We start from the raw sequence: 12,261 nt of genomic DNA on the forward strand, positions 1-12,261 counted from the left end.
GATTTGCTCCCATGAGGATCTGTGCCATGTCCTTTGTTTATCTACAAAATGTACCCTGCACAAGCAATTAAGGCTTCTTCAAGCTTGGGACCTTGGAACTGATCTTATTTAATATTTTCATTAGCGGCCTTGGCACAAGAAAATGAAAACATGCTAATGAAACTAGAGCATATCACAAGATTCAAAGGCTGTGTCAGTGCAGGGGAAGATCAGAATATTATACAGGTGGCCTAAGAGTAAAATAGGCAGGATAAAACTGAAAATCATGGAGTATAAAGTCATGTATTTGGGGATTAACACCAGAATTTATGCTATAAGATTAGAAGCCCATAATTTAGCAGCAAAATAGGTGCACCCAATATTTCTAGCTAAGCACAATCTGACAACCCCTTGCTAATGTGATGCAGGGCTGAGAAACCAAAGTGTGATGCCAGGAGGTATAAGAAGAATAATTTTCACCAGTAATAAAATGAATGTGCTAGCACTGAAAGTCCTGCTAGGATCTTAATCAGATGCTCTAAGACACGGGGGGTTTTTGTTTGAACAAATTCAGGCTCAAGAGGTGCTGAGGCTGCTTTGGTGGATGGAGGGAAGGAGGGAGCTGCAAAGGGGCTTTCATACAGCAGGTTTAGGCTACACTTGTGCAGGCAGCATGAGTGAATCGTAAGGTAAGATTGCAGCATTTGAGGCAGACGCAGCCAAGCAGGCATGCTCCTGCCCTGAAACGTGCACAGAATTTGCTCTCGTGCTTCAGTGAACAGGCACAGAGCTTTCCAGCATCCCTCGTACTGCTTTCCCAAAGGCACCCCCAGCATACTTCTAATGTTCATAATTAAAGACAAACCTGAGAGGGGAGAAAGGTCTGCAGAAACGACTCCCTCAGAAGCTGCCTTAGCTAAATGTTGAAACGTAAGTGGATCTTCCTTGCCAAATTGGACTAGACATAACCATCTCCTTCCAACTAATGAAACACTTCTTTTTGTTCAGATTTCTCAGCTGGGACTCCTATCCTGGTGTTTTGATATCTGATCCCATTTTTCCCCATCTGCTCACACATTCTCTCCCCCCACACCCCAGCCCATTCCCTCCGCAAGCTGCCTACATGCATCTGAAGGATGAGATGAACCACGGGAGGGAATATCTCACATCAGACTCTTGTACTTAAACATGGGCATTAAGTAGCTCTTTTGCAATGAAAGAGCATCAATATTTCAGCAGCATGAGAAAAGTGGAAAGCCCATAGCTGACTAGGAGCAAGGCAATCTTTTGGGAATGTAAAAGATGCCAGGACTTAGTCATCCTACATTGAAGCTCTGAGAGTACAACATAGCAAAGACAGCAGAGTTTCCAGGGATTGAGGACTTCCATTCTATCCCATGCTTATTGAATGAGCCACAGTGATGGCAAGCTATTTGCAGAAATCCCCCTTTCTGGTAACGACTAGAAAGACCAATGGAAGAAGGAGAAAAAAGTACAGAGAGCCTTGCACTGATCCCAGTGCAATTGAGTCTGGTCTGCTGTGTACAGTCTCCAGTGCACCAGCCAGGCTTATGCCTATTGTAGAAAGCAGAACATGCACCCATTACCTTAGCCCACTCTTCACCTCCCATCCAAGCAGTCAGCTGTCACCAGTGGCAGTCTGGGGTGGTTAGACTGCGATAACAAGTGCATAGTTCTGTATGCTGTAGGAAACACTCACCCATGGGCTCCACTCCTGTAACTCCTACAGGTTTCTTGGAACCACCCTGAGATTCTGATGCCACCAGAACTGCTCACAGCATAACTTTTTATCCAAACCGGTTCAAACTTCAACCAATGCTAACGTCTACAGGGACAAGAAGATTTTTTAGCCACCTTCTCAGCTGCATCAAGTTCTGCCGTTGTCACTGATGTAGGCAAAAAAGTGGCAATACAGGTTTTACTTTTCACTCAGGCCAAAGAGTAACTGCAGTGCCTAAAGATGCAGGCTACTGCTCAATGTCTTGACTAATGATCTGGAAAAGAGAGCGAGCAGGGCAAGTTTACAAGTGACACAATGGTATTTGACAGTCAAAACAGAAGCCTTAGATAAGGGCGTGGAAAAACTGCATACAGACCTAACAAATGCTGGTTGAATGGACAACACAGAACAGAGGACGCTCCATGTTATCGAGTACAGTCTTGTAGAAATCATTTAGGTATTGGTGTGGTCAGCAAAATAAGAACATTTGCACAATGTTCATCATCACTCTAAAAAGCTGACAGAATATGAGGAAGCACTGGACTGAGGAAAGTCCTGAAAGCATTAAACCACTGTCTAAATCGATATAGTCTCACCTTGCAAGTAGCGTTCAGTTCCAAGCCTCCCATCACAAAGATATATGAGAAACAGAAAGTGTCCACAGAGGTATAATAGAAGAATTGCAGGAGCAAGGATGGACTAAATGAGATTGTACAAATCCTACAATGGGCTTACAAGAAAAAGCCTCAAGCAATTAATTAAATACAAAAGACACACATTCACAAGAGGCAGCATTTTTCTCTGACAAAAATCTGGCCTTATCCTTTTAATGTGAATTATAGGGAGTTTGTGCTCTGTGAAAGCAAAGCATTAAATGACTCTTGATGACAATCTTCCTACTTATCAGGCCCTGCAACTACTGTTTCTTCAAACCAACTAAACGGCTCTTTGCCAAGCATAATAATAAAACCAATTGCGTCAGCAGTACAGAATATTCCTCTCCGCCTGAAAAAAATTTATGACTTTGAATGAAAGTATGTAAGTTTGATATAAAAGGGGAAAATCTAGAGAATTCAGCCCCCTGTCAAATAATACTTTAAACAGTATGAAACAGCCCTATATACAGATTTTATGACTGCTTACGTGCCTCCGGAGTGAACATAACCTGCATGTAATTAGTCTTTGTATTGGTCCATTAGGAATAAACTTCAGCTGTTACGAATATTCATCAAATTGCTCTCATATTTGTAGACTTTGGCTTATGTTCAACCTATTTCATTTTATTTAGTTGCTTAAGTATCTGGAAAGAGACACCTCCAGAGGCTCAGTGGTATGGGAAGAATTGTCCCCTGGAAATGCTTTCCACAGACTACAAGGAGATTCTAGGGCTACTATGTTCAAAAATTCAGCAACTTGGAATTATGCCTACAGGAGAGAAATCCATGTCTATCTTTCTGTGGGGTGTCCTAACAAAGTCTTGGGAAACAGACTTGACATTTCCAGGATACACCCTTTCTCTTCTCTAAGGGAGACCTTATTGCAGCCTTTCAATATATAAAGGGGGCTTATAAGAAAGGTGGAGAGAGACTTTTTACCAGGGCCTCTAGCGACAGGACAAGTGGCAATGGTTTTAAACTGAAAGAGGGTAGATTTGCATTGGACATAAGGAAGAAATTTTTTATGATGAGGGTGGAGAGGCACTGGAACAGGTTGCCCGGAGAAGCTGTGGATGCCCCATCCCTGGAAGTGTTTAAGGCCAGGTTGAATGGGGCTTTAAACAACCTGGTCTAGTGAAAGATGTCCCGGCCTGTGGCAGGGGGGTGGACTAGATGATCCTTAAAGGTCCTTTCCAACCCAAACCACTATATGACTGCAAGATTCTATAAGAATAAATACATATTCACCACATATCCAGTGAAGCAGTTTTAATTATTCAATTAAATTGTTCCATAAGACTCCAAATGATGTTCTTAATTCCCCTGTAAACTTATCATAAAGCCGAAGAACTAATTATTTCTCAAATGATTGCTCATTTTATAAAGTCTTTGTTATTTCACATCACTACTATATAGACTATGTTTGTCCCTGCCAAGCCTAAATCTTATCTGGGCAGCTACCTAGCCAAGAACACATCAGTACCATACTATCCTATGGACACAGCCTTTTTTATTTAAGATTTTTCTGCCCTCAGTAATGACTACCTGCCATTTCTAAAGAATCTCAAATCCAATCACATTTATCAAAAGACCATTTTCTTACAAACCTTTTTGGAATCAAGAGGAGCTATTTGAAATGGTAAAACTATTTTATAGTTCAAAAACCTCAATAAAACAGGGTGCTGGTCTAAAGAGAAAGTCGGCCCATTATGATCTCAACTCAAGCACAGCGCTTTCTGTAATGTCCCACTAACACCATTTCAAGCAGAAATTTCAGGCTTGAGAGGTATAGCTGATGGCCACTTTCTATCTAGAATAATTTTTTAAAAAGAGAGAATATATGGAGAAGGGCAGCAGAAATTGACTTTCATGAGGAAGATCTGATGCATTTGGCACACTGGACAAAATACATCATATTTGGGGAAACAATGTGTGCAAGCCACAGATTTTGATGGTTCTTAAGAAGGAGGCATTGACTATTGCCTTAAGAAGGATAAATTTTATTAGCTTGTTTATAGGAAGTTTGCTTCTGATATGTTGTAGGAAAATGTCTTTCCAAGTTCTCTTCTCATGTAGCATTTTTTTGATTTTGATACAGAATCCAGTTTGGCATAGAACAACAGCCACACCAGCAGCCACAACATAGTTTTTAAACTATGCATACTAAGAAGGAAAACCTACTTAATATCAAAAGCTTAGCTTTCTGCATCATATTAGATAGCCAGATGTTTCTTCAATATTATGCACATTGATTCCATAGTATGGGAAAGATGGACATTTTGTGTATTTATTTTCAGGGGAAATTTTGGACTGAAGCCAGGAAACAACAGCTGGTCCTGATCCAGAGTTATCTTCTGAAACATGAGGAGGGGCTGCTGGAAAATTAATGATCAATAAAATTTCTACTTTGAAAAGTTTCTTGTGTTGGAGATAGGCAAAAGACAGGAGAGATCACTCTACATTTAAAATAACCCAATGAATTAAAAAATGGCAAAATGGGAACTTACCAGGTGAGGGTTTTCATTCACATTGTAGAAATATGGTTTCTTTTTTCATGAGACAAGTTCTGCAACCTTCTTCTGCAGGGTGAGAAGTCTGAATTCCTGAAGAGTTTGACAGAGCAGGACACTTATTTCCCACCCAGCTCTGATGACAGCAGCATGGGAACAATAAAGCAAACCGGCCAACCAGTATTCCTCCAATATCGCACCCAGGAAAGTAAAGGCACCATCTCTCCAGGAAAACTTTTGAATAAAATAGCTAAGAAAGCTGGTAATCTGTGACACCAGAAAACAGATTTTAATGATCCATGCATAGCTTTTAAGCACAGGCAAAGATTTATAGAAATATTGTATTTAAACTTACATAGATTAGATCAATTCATAGAATTGCTTGTTCTTAAGAAGGGGAGCAATGCTAAGTACATAACAATAACATCTGACCTTTCAAAACCACTTTACTGAAGGTTACACAAACAAGAATAATTTGAGAAGAACAGGAACGATTTAGCTGCCCTGGGAGGAATCCCATAAAGAAGCAGAATGAAATAAATACCGGGATTTAATTACAGCTTTTCTGTGTTTTCTATTTGAAAGTCAAGAGTATTCAAATACATGGAAATTAGATCTGAAAACTCCTGCTAGCATCACTATTTAACATTGTGAACCTCTAGCACCCTCAGACTAAACTCTGCATGTACTCATCCATGGATCAGGTCCACATTTGAATCTCTCTGTTCAGAAGTAACTCCCACTGCAGAAATGGCATGACCTACCAACAGAGCAAATGGCAGTAAATTATCTTGCTCTTTTTTTGGGCTATACGTTTACCTCATCAGAAAGCTCTACTCTCTCATTAGCAGCAGAACATGAAAAAAGGGAAAGGGGGGATGTCTCTCTCATTTAGGTTTCTACAGAAGGCAAAACCTCCCCTTGGTAAGCTCATCCCATTAATGTAGGAGGGAACCCATTGCCTAGATAGCTCTTTCACTAGTATGAAGCTTTTTTCTTGCTTGTAGCTCCATGGACACTCATCCTGTGTATCTGAGGCTTCCTTCAACATTAATGCAAGTAATTAAGTGATACGATTTGCATTAGCACAGGCCATCATTAAGCAGCTTGCTTATAATGATGGCAGGTAAGTACAACGGTGATAAAATATTTCAATAAAGCAAAGATGCAGTATGTTAATTGCCAAAATGAATTCAGTTACTAAAGATGCATGTATAGTGTCCTGTTCTTGGCTTGCCAAGGAGCATTTCAGCCTACAATATATGTATATATGTATATATGTGCAAATGCCATCCCCTTCTTCCACTGAAAGATTATTTCATCCTATATATAAATCATCATTAACGATGTACCATGTACATAATCATAACTAGCTAGAGATCTAACATGCACTTTTCATAGTCCTTAAGTTTCTGATCTTTGTACAAGGAAGACAGTACTGAGTCCTAATCAAACTCATAACCAAAAACCTTGTCATTATGAACTGTAAGGAAAAATTCAATACATACACATTCTACTGCCACGTTGAGCTGATGGAAGAGCAAGAACTCTTCAAAACTGAGCTTGAAAAAATATCTTACCTTTAAACAAACTTCTGAGGCTTACTACAAGGTTTATTTTAGCCTATAAAGTTCAGATGAGGAAGGAGAGTTATATCACATCTTCCCAAAGGCACCTTTGGTTAACCACTTCACTACCTTCTTTCCAACTCTGTCTTTTCTGTCCTCTCCCTTTACTTCCTGTATTCTTAAGGTTTGCCTACACTGGGAATAATCTGATAATTAGTTTGGTTTTTGCTCCTTTAGCAGGCACTGTATTTGAGAATAAAAGTGGCTTTCTTTCTACAACAGTTTCCACGTGGGGAATTACCCCACCTTACCTACAGTGTACAGGTATAATTATTCAGGATTCCTTTACCAGTCATTTCCCCCATACTTCACCTTCAAATATCCAGCAGCCTTAATATTATATGGCATAGAACAAAAAAGTTTGTTTAGCTTATATAGAGAAACTACATTGGGTGCTTTCAGATCAAATGCTTGTCTATTTTTCCAGCTGTTAACTGATCTAGTAAGAGATATAGCCTCTCCACCAAGTCCATCTGCTGACGTCCTAACTCATCACAGCTACACCAGTTTAGATAATCAAACTAATCTGAGTGGCCTGCAGCAACCTGCCTGTGGGACCTGAGGCTTTCTCACAACCTCACCATGCTCCTAACTATACCTCAAACACCCCTTCTCCAGCTCCCTGTTGTGTAATCTGGTTGACTGATCTCCCTTCTCCCGTTTGGATAACATGCTCATACAACAGCTGCAGGGGAAGGAGAAGATAGAGATAAAAAGCAAGAAGTACAGACATCAAAGGCATGACAGACAGAGCTCTCCCTGAATTTACTGAACAGCCAGCTGACGAAGCCTTTCCAAGTAGCAGCGCACCATTAGCGTTTCTGTCTTGTTCCTCAGTGACCCCTTCCCCGCCAATAATTCTCACTCCCTTAAAGACATGCTAAATGTGTGCAGGGTTTATGCTCTCTGCCCTCTGCTTTTCATTTTTGCCTTGCACATCGATTCTCACTACCTGCTTTCTCATTTGTCATGACCATTGGCAAAACAGCAGAAGAGCCAAAAATCTATACATATCTCTTGCAATATAGACATTTTCTGAAACCAGCAATCTCACACCACCACAATAAACTGTTCATGGATGAGTGACTTCAATGGTCCACTCCCATAAATTGGGTAATTTTTCTTAGATAAACGCAAGCCATATAATTAGAAAAGGGAACTAGTTACTTGTAATGAAAGAATAATCAAATCACCATTAAAGGGAAATTAGCTGCATTTATCTTACTTCTAGGGGCCTCACTGTTGCCTCCTGATAGGAGACACTTCAGGAGGATAAAATTTACTTGGCAGTCTCGGTGACTTGTGCCACTCCTGTTTGTTCATGCAAAAGGAGGCCCTTTATCATGTGTTGGGAGAGCAAGTTGCATTTAACTGAACAAAAGCCATTAAAAGCCTATTTGTTTCATTTCCATAAAAAAGACACACCTCAGCTTTCAGGGATACCATCTAGCTCCAGCTGGCTCCTCTGTCCTCCCACTTGCAAATCACAATTGTTGGGACAGAGCCAGGGAAAACAAGAGAGAGGCCCAAGGGAGATCTGAAGAAGTTTTGTGTCCAACTAGACTAGCGCATAGTTCTCCTGGAGAGGAATCTCCAGTGGGACTCCACGAGCCTCTCTTGGCAGTCACAGCACAGTGAGGCCCCAGGGCTTTGGAGCCACTTCACAGGAGGTTCACTGGACCTGCCTAGGACCAGTAATGACAAACCTGTATTTTTTATGCTAACTGCACAAAGAAGAGAACAGTTCTGTTTAGCCAGCTCCCTCCCCCCCTTACAGGCCGACAGGAGGATAGGAAAGCTGGTCTGAGGTGGGAAACTAGCTCAGCCCAGCTAACACAGGTTTGACTCTGCCCCCAGAGCCTTTTCCACTCTTCAGTACCACATGTCACAGAAGGAAAGGATGCAGAGAAACACTCTTATGTGCAATAAGGTGATACACACTGCACCCGCAGAGAGAGGAGTTGAATTTAGCATCAGCTACTGTAGTGGTAGGAGGGAAGAAAAAATTTCAGAAAAAGGCTGAGATTTTACTACCATCCATGGTCAGTAGCTGCTTCAGTGTATCAGACTACAGCAGCATTTACCCTGCAGCAGATATCAATACTCATCAATATTATCTTTCACCAGCAAAGACCAAACCACTCCCAGCATGGAGATAAACTTATCCTGCAGCAAGTTAAGCCAGACAAATGGCACTCAGCAGCAAAACTGAGGTTTGGTACCACCCTCCCATGCTGACGGGCACTTTCTTAACCCAAGTATCCCTTGATTCCTCTTCTCCCACAGAAGAAAAAAGTTTGCACGAAACAGCACCCACCATTAGCTACTCAACAACTTCCTTCAGAGAATTCTCCTCCCTGAAGCAGTTAGTTTATCCTAGTATTGAACAAGCCATGCAAGTATTTTCAAAAATTTAAGAAGTCCTGTGGCCTTCCTCACAGCACGACACAGATATAATACAGAGTCAGGCTAAATAAGATTTAAAGAGCTTGATCCCATAAGCTTGCATTTTTTTGTTACTTACTGGACTATGACGATGCTTTAGCATCTCGCATGGGTGGCTTTTTATTTTTAATATAAGTGGAAGAGCGCTTATGCATCTTTACATATGAACACAAAATACAAAGGATCCTCTCCTTATCCCTTCATTCCCAAGTCCCCAAACCAAGTGTGACATGAACAAATCTAAGTAATATCTTACTTTATCTAGAAAAGTTGTGGCCATCATTTTAGTTCCTCTCCAAAGGCTTAAATACAGATCAGACTGTATGAATACATTTAGAATGTTTTCATGTTTCAGATATAATGGTTTAGCTGTTTCTCACAGAGAAAATCAGAGGCAATTCCAGTTTTACCCAGGCTAACAAATTTTTTATAATTTTATTGAAAAATTTCAATACCTACAACCACCGGTGTGGTACCTTTAAACTCATCAAGAAGTTGGCCAGTTGGAAGTTAAGTCTTTTGCTGGTTTCATTGAAAACTACCCAAATATGGAAAAACCTAATGAGAAAGCTCAATTTTAGTATGCTTATTTGACATCTTAAAATTTGCTAGCAGGATTTCCTTAAGACTCCAGCTCTCACGTAAGACTGCTGAATGTTCAGTTCTCCTAAGCAAGTCCTCTTCTCTGCCCAGAAGTTTTACTAGAAGTTGGGAAAAGAAAGGAAGGGCAGAGGGTACAACTACAGAAGGAATGATAGTGCGGAGAACAAGCCGGGGAGGGTATGGGCAGGAGCTGAGCAGAGGGCAGGATGCAGAATGGGAGGAGATGGGATAGCGATGCAAATTAGGTGGCAGATAATAAGACAAAGAGGAGGGCAGGAAGTAGCTTGGGAGCAAAAGAGAAAAATCCCTTAACCACCAGAACACACGGCCTTTAGAAACATGAAATACATTCCCTTGCCATTAAGCAAACGGACATGAGACTAGTTGTAAAGAATCTCCAACCCACTCACGGCAGGACACAAAAGGAGTAAGTTTTTCTACTGCTACCCGTGAGAGGGCTATTTCAGATAGTACAAGAGTGTGCTGTGGATCCAAAGAGCTCAGTCACACCAATGTTCAGTGGCAGCCTGTGTAAACCTTGTGACAGGAGTCTGCTTTTTGGGGCTGTTGGTTTGTATGTTCACCTTAATTCACTGTGCTGCGTGTCTCCTTTGTGAGACGCTACCTTTACCTGCCACGTACCCATTGTACAGACTGTAGGGAAGGACGCTGATGTCTGTACCATCTCTTATCTCATTTGCTACAGAGGTGAAAAGCATGTGATGGAGGGGGCAGGTTCTGCTGGGAAAAAGAAAGGAGATTCTTATAGTTATGGCAAATAACTGAGCCTTTAGAAAACTGGGTTCTAACTCTGTCCTAAAGTTCACATGTAAGTCTAAGGAATTTGCATTATTCCTCATTTTTCTCCCACACCCCAATTGAGTAATTTGTGGTGTGAGCTGCTAAGAGGCTGAATGTGAGTAGGTGCATCTGAAGTCAGTGGGAGGTGGACTTTCAGTACATGCGAGTAGCATAAAGCATTTACCACCCTGGAAATGAAGGTCTTTGATTTAGTATTTACCACTCTGGAAATTAAGGTCTTACATTTCTCCACATAGGTATCCAGAAGTGTTGATATTTTTCATTTCCTGGCCATAAGACAAGATAATACCAACCATTTCATAATGGTGTGACAAGGGTAAGGTCTTTAATGGCTAGTAGGATGACAGCACTCCTGAAATGCTCTAAAGGAAATTAATTTTTTTTATTCAATGAAGGATAATGCTATGCAGTAAACTGTACATTAAATTATACATGGAATAAGCAATAAAAGAAACATTAAATGGAAACACAGGATTGGAAAGCTTCTGGAATTTAGTCTCCTGCTATCTCAGGCAACTACATCACATAAGCACTTTCATAAATTGATCAGGCTCCACTTTCAAAGCGGATGGGCTTCCTGCCCTCAGCAGAGGGAAGTTGTTCCACAGCCTCATTCCTCTGGAAATTCCAAATCTTCTAATTCACAGTCTAAATTAGTTAATGTCCTTTTTGCACACATTCATCTTCCATTTAAATAACAATTCTACATCCACTTCATTTGTCGTTTACTCTCCTTTCGAGACAACATCAAATCTCCTCTTAACCTTTATTTTGCTAAACTAAACACAACAAATTCTTTGAGCTTCCTCTCATAAAAGCTCCCCAAAGAACATCATTCCTACTCAGCAATAGGGTTCCTCTGGGGAAAACGAGCTTATGGCTATGTAATTAAAAACCATACCACGGTGCAGTCTTAAGTCACATAAGCCCACAAGCCCCAAACCTGAAAAGCAAGCAGCTGCAGCACACTGTAGGTCTGAAGCCGGACCCATAGGCCACACAGCTGCTCCGCACATACGTTATCAGACTCTACATCATGGGTGCAGTTAAGTCTGGATCCATCTCACAGCTCTATGCACACAGACATGCTATGCCCAGCACTTCCCATCTTTTAAGATGGTTCTGCATTTCTTAATGCAATCTCTCAGTAGGTGGGAGAGAGGTGTGATCTAAATTGTATGAGGCTAATTCTAATATCTTCCCCCTTTTTGAAGGGAATCAGTGAAGGAGGTCCTTCCAGTAGGTCCTTTTATATAATGACATAAATGCTTCCCAAACTCAAATGACAGAGAGAGTAGCTCATTCACAGCATTGATCCCATTTGCACATATATAATCCCAGTCCCAGCCCAAACACAGATCAAGAGTTTTACGAGTTGAGACAATAACATCCTGGGGTTGATTCAGAGAATTCATCATCCCATCTGGATGCTGAAGTTCCTCAGCATGACTATATTTGGTGATGGTGAAACCAAAGGTGAGAAATCTCATCGCTTCACGCAGAGACTTGGTACTGCACAAAGACATCGGCGAACCCCAACCAGCCTGAGCCCTGACAGGCCAGATGCATTTGATCCACGCCTGGATTTTGTATGCTGAACACCGGGAGAGGCAGCACGAACCCACCATGTCCTTACCACATCCTCCGAGACTCAAGGTGGCATGAGCGCAGACAAATCACGCACCCACTCTGCCAGCGTGTTGCACACACAAATGGCAATGGGTGCCTCACGTTTATCTGCCCATAGATGGGTAACATTTTATATGTGCATGTCATAGCATGGACCTAAAATTCCAGTCTGTGTCCAACACATCTCTGCTTGAAAATTAAGGTGAAATCAAGAGGGGGGGAAAAGGAGTCAATATGTCAATTGTTGC

This window comes from Phalacrocorax aristotelis, chromosome 3 (genome assembly GCF_949628215.1).
Source record: "Phalacrocorax aristotelis chromosome 3, bGulAri2.1, whole genome shotgun sequence".
NCBI classification, from domain to species: domain Eukaryota; kingdom Metazoa; phylum Chordata; class Aves; order Suliformes; family Phalacrocoracidae; genus Phalacrocorax; species Phalacrocorax aristotelis.